At 39.2% G+C, this 10,417-nt stretch overlaps 1 pseudogene; it reads left to right on the plus strand.

Annotated features, from left to right (window-relative positions):
• Positions 1 to 377: 377 nt before the first annotated feature.
• On the plus strand, positions 378 to 9,440 carry LOC146458094 (uncharacterized; annotated as a pseudogene).
• Positions 9,441 to 10,417: the final 977 nt, after the last annotated feature.

Genomic DNA, 10,417 nt, shown 5'->3' on the forward strand with positions numbered 1-10,417 from the left:
GGATGTGCTGTTGGTGTTGTCGTACGGCCATGTATATCTTGTAACTAAAAAGTGCTACAGTTATTAAGCAAGCAACATAAATGATGGCAAAAATCACGTACATAATATTCACTGGGATCAACAGCCTAACCAACGAAAGAAATATACTTAACAGCCAAATTACAGTTACCACAGCAACAGCACGTTTTTGAGTCACAAGTTCCTGGTATCTGAGATGAAGATGAATGGCCAGGAATCTGTCAGCGCTCAAAGCTGCGACACCAAAGAACGAAGCAATACCAAACAAATTCACAAACACAAGAAACGCCTTATACACATAATTATGCACCGACATATAATTATGCACCGGATTGTTTTCAGCGTTTTGTTCCAATTCCATGGCAAGATGTGCAATGTACAAAGGTTGCACAAGTAAACCAACACCAAGATCAGAAACAGCCAGACTCAGGAGTAATGTTTTTAAAGTCTTTGGTAACGATGAAGTTTTTCTAATCGCGAGGATTGAGACGCTGTTCAACATGGTGGCGGTACAGCATAACAAAGCGTTCAAGATGCAATTAGCGATGTTCAATGAGTGGTATTTTTCAACTACAGCCATTGAAAATATAAAACAAGTTGAAATGTATGTCTTTTGCCGAAAGGTAAGTTTGAGCTTAAATAATACTGAGTACGTTCCTCAATATATTCCTCAAGGAAAGAAATTTCTCCGTCGCTGTGCTTAAAATGACGTACAAAATTGTCCATCGGCGTATAACTGATGATCACAGACCAGGTTACTGCAACTGCTTGAATTTCATACCGGTTGGAAGCAGAACTAGTGTAAAAACAACAGAAGAGACATTTTTGAGACTTACCCGTGAGTTGCAGTGGAAAGACAAGCTACGATATGGATCACCTGCTTTTGCAAATGGACAGTTAATTGAGGGAAACTTTGTTTTATATACATAGGGTTACATTTTTCACATGCAAAAACCAATTCAACAATTATTTAGAAGCTCCTTGGTTAATTTTCAAAGCGAGCATGATATTTGTTTGTTCTTTAATTGTTGGTCGACGTCATTGGGTATCATGGCGCGCTGTTATCGTGAAAATTCAACATTTCAAATCAAGAAATATTCACACAGCAGACGTTTCTCAGTCAAGCGACATGTATACAAATAAAACAGCGTGCACTCACAATGAGCGGCCTGTCTGCGTTGCTTTCTCGAATCGAAGCATACAATTTACTGGTCGAGCGAACGACATACGAATCAAAGAGATGGTTCCCAAATGGGATTGAAGCTTCACATAACGAGCCAATCTCGTAGCCAGAGTCCTCGGGCTCTTTGGCCAGCGGTAAATGGCAATCTGATAAAAATACAACAATTTCAAAACTGACAGCGTAAGCTCTAAAATAGCTTATGGGTGGTAAAACTTTTTAGTTTTTGTTAGTTTTTTCCTTTTTAGTTTTTATTTCATTCTTTCTTTCTTTCTTTTTTCTGATCTAGTCTTGGACGTTGTGCGTGAAAAGGATATAGGAAGTAAAGCCAGTGAGTTTGCTTGGCGAACATAACACCTGCATTATTCAGCAACCATAGGTTATTTTAATTTACTGCTCTCACTGACAGGAAAAGGAGAAACAAGTTATGAATTTGCCTGTTGACAGCAGTCTATAAGCCCAGTGATCATAACATCCTCTTATTTTATTTTTGTCATTCTTTAATTGCTTTATCTTTAACATACTTAATGAATTCAAGTCACGAAGAAAAATAAGGGTCTGTCTCTGTGTATAAAATGAACAGCAGGTGCTCGCTTGTGAAAAGAAGATAATATTCACACCTGATGAAAGCAGACCTGGCTACAAGCAGCGTCAGGCTCGATCCTTCAGATAGGAAACAAAGCCATTACCAGTAACTTGTGATCAACATATACAAAATAAGAGGCTATGTGGTAGTTAAACTAGAGTTGTTCTTAAAAGCCAATTTCACTAAAGGAAGTAAGCCATAAAAAATCGATCACTTGTTTACCCAAATGAATATTCAAAACGAGAAAGAAAGATTGATGGAAAATTACTTTTTAATTTCTTTTTAGTCCATCCATGACACTCTTTGATTCGGCTACGTTAGTTGTCAAAGTGAAAACGAGTATGCCATTATATGTTGCTTTAATTATTGGTCACTGAAGCCGGAAATAACTTATTTGCAAATTGGTTTCTGTTGTCGAAATTTAAAATTTAAGACCAAATATCAAAAACAAGACAATTTGCTAGCAGTCTGTCGATAAGAAGATCGGCTCCTAGACTGCGGAATTCAGCCGCTTAAAACTCTACTTAGAACAGTAAAAAGTGAGCTTAGCATAGATCTAGTTTCTACGTGCTGTTTTCGGTCCCCAGGCTAAAAATAGTTAACATGTCGAGGCAGTTCTCGCGATCAGCCGAAGATCATAGCCTCGACGAAACCTGTTCAAGCCTCATGATGAGAACTTTTCACAGGAGATTCGACATGAAACGGAAGGTTAAAGAGCCTAAGAGAATTGAAGAAGATCAATTGATTACGGGAGGCTTTGTTTATACACTGTTCGGTTGCGATAACCTGTCTTTTTTCAGCTATCACTAGAAAGGGTGCTTTATTCGGCTTTCTTTAAAAACACAAAGCTGACAACTTCTGTACGACACGGTGCACATGTGTGGATATTAGAATTTTCTTACTTGTCTAAAAACAAGCATATTTCATCCCACAATAAATGATGAGTCAAATTTTTTGGGGTGCCTCAGTGGTCATAATATCGACACTGAAATCAAGAGTTTTTTTTTTGGGGGGGGGGGAGGGGGAGGGATAGTGTGGAGAAAAGATCAAAAGTTGCTTTCATCCGGGAAATTTGATGACCAGTAAGGAAGATCGGGAAATTCTCTCCGTATCCGGGATACTCCCACATAAATCCGGGAGATATATGGGTGTCTACTTTCACTGTCTACTTTTTTTGTTTTTTTGGAATTTCGTTCGCAAACTAAAAATTTAGATTTGCAATCTTGTGACTCATGAATGGCTTGACTCTGGCAAGGAATTAAATGACAGAAAGAAAGAAACAAGCAAACTGCGGTACACCACTATTTGCCCAAGATATTCTGAAGGGCAGCGGTTAATCGCGATTTTTTATTTCTTGATATGCTTAATTTATGTACATTTCCCATGATTCTCCCTTAACCTTTCATAAATAATTTTCTTAAACTAAAGGGCTTTAAGAGGACAGCTGTCTCAAACTTGAAACTCTTTAAAGTAAACAGCTCAGTAGTTTAAATGTTGTGCACACTTTCCCTTATCAAGAGGACGCCAGAAACGCCAGAAACGCGTTTTCTGCCGTTGATAGACATTTTTGCGATTTTTGACGCCTGCATCTTGACTGGGGGAGGGGGGGGGGGTGGGGGGGGAAACACCTGTAAAATTAAAGGAACTGTATGGACGTGTGGCCGATTTTGAGTCTCCGCTCGAATATGTGTCTTAAAGGAAATGTCATGGTTATTTTCGAAAAATAAGGAGGGAAGATTCAGGGTGTAATGACCATATAATGGAAATTTTAAAACTTCATACAAACCCTCCTGATTAACATATGCAAATTTCCTGCGAAATTGTAAGCCGCATGAGAGGATTTCTAGACAGTTTATGAGTGCTGTACTCTATGTATTGTGCTAATATTCCATCAGGTAGATGATGGATATAAAAACAATTTTTAAGTTTGTCCATTTCGAGCGTAGTTACAATGTTTTAAAGTTAGCCAACATCCAACACTTAATATTAGCCATGTTTGTCTCCCAACCAAGATAGCGTCTACGAAAAGGTCGATTGGTGAATGCATTAGGGTAAAGATCTGCCTTTTAAAAACCGTCAAAGCGCGTGCATCACTAGTGACAGCTGCCACAGCTTATTAAAGGCCCACCTTTACCCAAGAGTCATTGCGGATGTTTGTTTTGGTTTTGAAATGCTGTATTGTCCAAACGCGTGATCTTATTGGCTGTACGAACTCAAGCGCTTCATGCGGGTTTCCTCTACGACTCGTGTTGGAGGGAAAGAATATTCGTGATCGCTTATTGCTTTCTCACTCGACTCCCGCTCAAATAAAATGGAGGGGGGGGGGGGGGGGTTCATATATGAAAACTGTTCCTCGGCGCGCAATACATCTTGGGTGAATGTGGGCCTTTAAAAACAAAAGTCAGTAGAGACTTTGAGAAATAGAGGCAGCGTTCAGATTTTCCCAAGGCAGGGGTAAAATCCAGCCATCTTCAAAAGACCTTTCAAAAGTTATCAGTTTACGCAAATAACAGTAATGCGAGGTAAAAAACAAACATTCACAAATATATGAGCATGACTACCGTCAAAACGGCGAGGTTGAAGCAATCGACAATACATGATATTTACATTTTAGAGAACGATAACCACCGGTGCTGTTTTCAATACCCAAACGTTTACACCGTTTTAGCTTTTGGTTTCTTTTCAATTCTGGTCACGTGACATACCAAGTACTGTTGCGACTTGAAATCATGTTTGAAAACCTCTTCCGCGGAACAAACATGACCAAACAGGTTATCTCAGGTTTAGACTATTTCCTAGATGCAATGTGTAAAAAACTTTTCATAGTACTATCCATCCTCGTCTCATACATTACACCTGCTTCAGCTGAGTTGTTAGCTGCTCACTGGCTTTTCGGCGTCATATGTATGCTGGTTAGTGAATTTGTCAAACTCCTCGATCAGACTTGAACTAAAAAGGACCGTAAATACTTATCACAGTCTTATGAAAATACTAACTACTTGCACGCCTTTCTGTTTGCGACGTTATGAAGGACACGTATTTGCAGCTTAGATGAGAGAATTTTAGAAGAAATCGTTACTCCATTGTTTAAATGGTGTGTCCTTTTCTCAGTTCCCACTTGAAAATGCGTTTCGCAGTATGTTCATAATATTGTGTCGAATGTCTCTCATCTTCCAGCTGTAAATCAGAGGATTGAGAGAAGAATTGAGAAAAATCAGAGTAAAAGTGTAACGCTGTAAGATGGTAATCAGACGGTCAGAGTTACCGGTTGTAGCGATAGTCCACATAACCCCATTGTCTGGTAAATAACAAAGCACAAACACAACATAAACGTAAATTGCAGTGACTGCTGATTTTCTGAGCCTTCCGAAACTCGCCATTACAACATTCTGTGCTAGCTGCTGCACTTGAAGGGCGTGGATGTGTTGTTGATGTTGTCGTACGGCCATGTATATCTTGCAACTAAGAACTGCTACAGTTATTAAGCAAGCAACATTAATGATGGCAAAAATCACGTAAATAATATTCACTGGGATCCACAGCCTAACCAACGTAAGAAATACACTGAACAGCCAAATTGCAGTTAACACAGCAAAAACACGTTTAAGCGTCACTAGTTCGTGGTATCGGAGATGAAGATGAATGGCCAAGAATCTGTCTACACTCAGAGCTGTGACACCAAAGAACGAGGCAAACACAAATAAATTCAATGGGATGAAAAATGCCTTGTACACGACATTATCATTATGAACTAGACTCTTTACAGCGTTTTGTTCCAGCTCCATGATAAGAAGTGCAATGTGCATAGGTTGCACCAGTAAACCAACGCCAAGATAAGAACCAGCCAGACTCAGGAGTAATGTTTTCAAAGTTTTTGGTAACGATGAAGTTTTTCTTATCGCGAGGATTGAGACGCTGTTCAACATGGTGGCAGTACAGCATAACAAAGCGTTCAAGATGCAGTTAGTGATGTACAATGAACGGTATTCTTCAGCTACAGCCATTGAAAGTATAAAACAAGTTGAATGGATATTTTTTGACGAAAGGTAAGAAAAACTTTAAATTTGAATTTTAATATTCACGACGCTTCCTACTAATACTCTTCAAGGAAAGACGTTTCACTGTTCCTGCGACGTGACGTACAAAATTATCCACCGTCGTATAACTGATGATCGCAGACCAGGTTACCGCATTAGCTTGAATTTCGTACAAGATGGAAACAGAACTAGTGTAAAAACAACATAAGAGACATTTGTGAGGCTTATCCCTGAGTTGCAGTGGAAAGACAAGATACCATATGGATCACCTGTTTTTCCAAATCGACAGTTAATTGAGCGAAACTTTGTTTTATATAGGGTCGTGTTTATCACATGCAAAAAAACAATTCAACAATTATTCAGAAGCCCTTTTGTTAATTGTCAAAGCGAGCATGATATTTGTTTCTTCTCTAATTGTCGATCGACGTCATTGGGTATAATGGCGCGTTTTTACTGTCAAAATTCAACATTGCAAATCGAGCACATTTACACATATCAAGCTTTGCGTTTAATTTTTGGTAGACAATGGCAGTGGATTAACTTCCTTTTATGGGCATTTTTATTGTTTGCAGCTTTGAGGCTCTTTTGTTTCTAGAACAAAAGCTTGAAAGAACCGACGCTTAGCAAATTTACGACCGCGAGATTCAAAATCTTCGTTGATGACCAGATGTTGACAATATCACCCTTCTCGGGGGTGGGATAAGGGAAATGTCGCTCAGAACAACGACAATTTTACTGGGGTACGGAATTCGATTTTAAGCTGAAAGGATCTCTTTGCAAACATATGAATTGGAGATTACATATGTCAATCTCAAAAAATGTAACAGGGTTCTTGAGGAATTTAGTTACGAACCACTTTCAGTGCAGTAGTTCCACTAGTGTATGTATAACTTGAACGCTTTCATGGCCGTTGTGCATTGTTTTCTCGTCTTTGTCTCTTAATCGTCAACAAACCGTTAATTGACGCTAACTTTACTTTCCACAGTAGAGGCGCGTGCCGCCAACGTTTGTCGGGTCTTGTGCGCAACATGAATGAAATTCTAATGATGACCTTTCTTCAGCTTGTTCTGCGAATTGCTTATAAAAAGTTACCGACCTATAACATATTTTTAGCGCAACTGAGCTTCTTTGAAATTCGCGCTTAGTTGACTCCATTGTTTTCTTGTTGTCATGAATGATCAATGAGTACTAGTTATGCTAATGTAAATGGTTACAGAGACGCGTGCACTTAGAAACAATCATTCCGCTATTGTCATTTGACAAGAACCATTTCGCTCACGCAATCAGAAGAGATCGTCGAGAAAAAAGTTTCATGTTCTAGAAAATTTTTTCGAAGTTTAAGATAGAGAAGGCGCCGAACGTACTCTACAAACGTGGACCGAGGCATTTTGAGGTAGAGCAGTCTGTTATTTCTTTGTCACTCTTTGAGGTGTACGACCAGCGTATTCGCCATTTATCGTTTTCGTAGCTCCAAGCGCAATTGGCTAAAAAATTATTAAGCCATGCAAGATGCAATATAAAACTGAGATAAAACGTAGCAGCCGCCCCGTTCTTATCGCTTCCAGCTACTCATCGCCGCTTGCTCGCTAAAATATGAACTAAAAAAATAATACTTACTTGACGACTAAATTAAAGTAAAGTACAGTTTGGCTGGGTCAGGCCGAAACATGCGCGCGCGGTACGACAAAAACTTAGTCAAACCTGTTGACGTACCCCCGGAAAGTTTGTTTTCGTTTTCCCAAGTAGGCTATCGTTGGGAAAAAATTGTCATCAGCGACAAGTTGTCGAATGAATCCGATTTGACCCGATTATAACTTCGCGAAACAGGAGAGAAAAATCCCTACGGACACACAACAAAAGGCTTATTGTCTTTAAAAATTTAAACCATAACAATAGGCAAAGCTTGATATGGACCTTTAGACAGAAGAGGTTTCGAAATCAAGCGACATGTATACAAAGAGAGGAAATTTTACCACAACTGTTTCTAATCTCGCAATCTGATTGGCTAATTTTCTGTTGTCGATAAGAGTCTAGACAACGCTGCTCGCGTCAATCAGCGCGCGGAAATTTTGACAGTTATGTAAAAATTTTCTTTGATATTGTGGTAAAAAACAAATCGAATGTGCTTGAGCGTTGTCTGTACTCTTATCGACAACGATATTCGTCATCACAGTGGTCAAAATTTGTTGTGGACTCACTTGGCTGCGCCTCGTGAGTCCACAACATTTTGACCACTGTGATGACGAATATCGTTGTCGATAAGAGTACAGACAACGCCAAACCACATTCGATTTGTTAAGTGTACTCACAATGACCGGCACTGATATTTTGCGTTACTTTCTCGAACCGAAGACATTCTGTACAAATTGACCGTGCAATTTACTGGTCGAACGGACGACATACAAATCGAACAGACGGTTTCCAAATGGAATCGAAGCTTCAGAAAACCAGCAGACAACCCATGATTCCTTGCAGGGGCGATCTATATCCGCTGCTTATCTAGTCCGCGGCCTCGAAGTATATCCTCTGTTCCCACGTGGGCGAAAACACAGGTGAACTAAGTTTCATGAATATTCATGAATATTTCATTTCAAGAATCTTGGATAGCTCCGCTTTTGAATAAAAAATTGTGATCTATTTTTAATGCCTCTTGTCGTCTTTTTTGACATAAAGGCTTCCGATAGCAAAATTTCATGAGTCTTCATCTACGCTACGGCACCTTTAAATAGAAATTGTATTTATCATCTATATAAACGACATCTCGACAGATTTGACATCAACTGTCAAGATATATGCAGACGATACTAAAATCTACCGCACAATTGGTTCACCGGATGTTGATATCCCTGCTCTGCAGTGTGACCTAGATCGATTAGGCGTATGGGCAAATAAGTGGCAGATGAACTTTAATCCGGATAAATGCGAGGTGATGCGTATTACACATAGAAAGGATAAAACCAAAACTATTTATTCGCTGGGAGGGCAATTTAGGTCGGTAGAGAACACCAAGGACCTCAAGGGGTAACCATCTCTTCTGACCTGTCCTGGGGCAAGCATGTGTTTGCAACGGTGAATAAGGCAAATATATTATTGGGTATCATAAAGCGGTCCATTGGAACAAATAACCGGGATGTGTCTTCGCAGCTCTACAAGTCACTGGTCCGGCCTATACTTGAGTATGCGGCTCCTGTTTGGAGCCCGTACTTGATTAAAGATATTGTGGCGCTGGAAAAGGTTCAAAGAAGAGCTTCGCGACTTGCTTTAAGGCAGAAACGTGGCGAAATGAGTTATGAACATCGTTGTAGTTTACTGAAATGGGAAACATTAGAGAAGCGAAGAGAATTTCTCTCTCTGGTTCAATGTTATAAGATAGTTTTTGGCATTGATCACCTCTCTTTCCCAGATTTCTTTGAGTTTGCCAAAAGTACTCGTACAAAAGCTAACCACGACCATAAACTTTACTTGAAAAGAGCGGTTTGTAATTGCTACAAATATTCTTTCTTTATTCGCATTGTAAGTAAATGGAACGACTTGCCAGGATATGTTGTACATGCCGAATCATTATCTGTTTTTAAGAGTAGACTTAAAATTCACTTGAATATTTGTTGAATCAGTAGCCATTGAATGTTATCTTGTTTTTAGAAATTTTAAAATATTTTTGCAAGTTTTTAGTTAGGGAAATTGTTTTTGTACAAGGATAACCTCACGATTTCCGTATTCAGGATGTTTTTGTATTTTGTTATAGCCTCCTGAATAAAATGTTACGTTATGTTATGTCTTGTAAGTAAAAGGGACAACAAAAAAGAACCAAACAAAAGAAGGCAGTGTAAAATTTCAGTGAATTAAATTTCGAGCGAATTTTAACACTAACGATAATTTTCAATGCGAACAATATCAAATTTTAGGTACTTCACTGGGTAACAAAACATAATAGCGAGTATTGTTAATAAGTAAGCTAATGCCGTCGCCCCTTTTCTTCCCCGCCAATTATCATCCCGCGACCGAATCAGGTTATGGCCGTTCTGAGTATTGATAGTAGTATTCCGTCTTCCAGCAGTCGTACAGCTTATACGGGAAGGTAACCTAACGGTTGTGGTGGAGTGTCATTTACCTTTCTTCAGACAACTAGACCTCTGAAAAAAGTGGTCAGGTGTTTCCATAGGAACAATGGGCAGGAGTATATGGGTAATTTCTCTGGGTTTTCATTTTTTTGTGTATTTGTTTGCTTTTTATATAAAGGTATCAAACGAATCGGGGCCTATTCGCCCAAGATATTCGATGCATGAGCAGTGGTTAGTCACGAATATTTATAAATTTCCTTGACTTGCTATTTATGTATTTCCCATGATTCTCTCTTTATCTGTGATAAATAATTATTAAACTAAAGGGTTTTAAGAGGACAGCTGTCTCAAGCTTGAAACTCTTAAAATAAACAGCTCAGTACTTTGAATGTTGCGCACACTCTCCCTAATCATGCGGACACCACAAACGAAGAATTTTAATATGTCCGAGTTGATTGTGCGTTTTGCGCCGTTAGTAGACACTTTCCCGGTTTTTGAAGCCTGCGTATCATATGGCTGGCACCGCGAGCGGGCA

This window comes from Pavona decussata, unplaced genomic scaffold, assembly GCF_977016875.1.
Source record: "Pavona decussata unplaced genomic scaffold, jaPavDecu1.1 SCAFFOLD_234, whole genome shotgun sequence".
Lineage (NCBI taxonomy): Eukaryota > Metazoa > Cnidaria > Anthozoa > Scleractinia > Agariciidae > Pavona > Pavona decussata.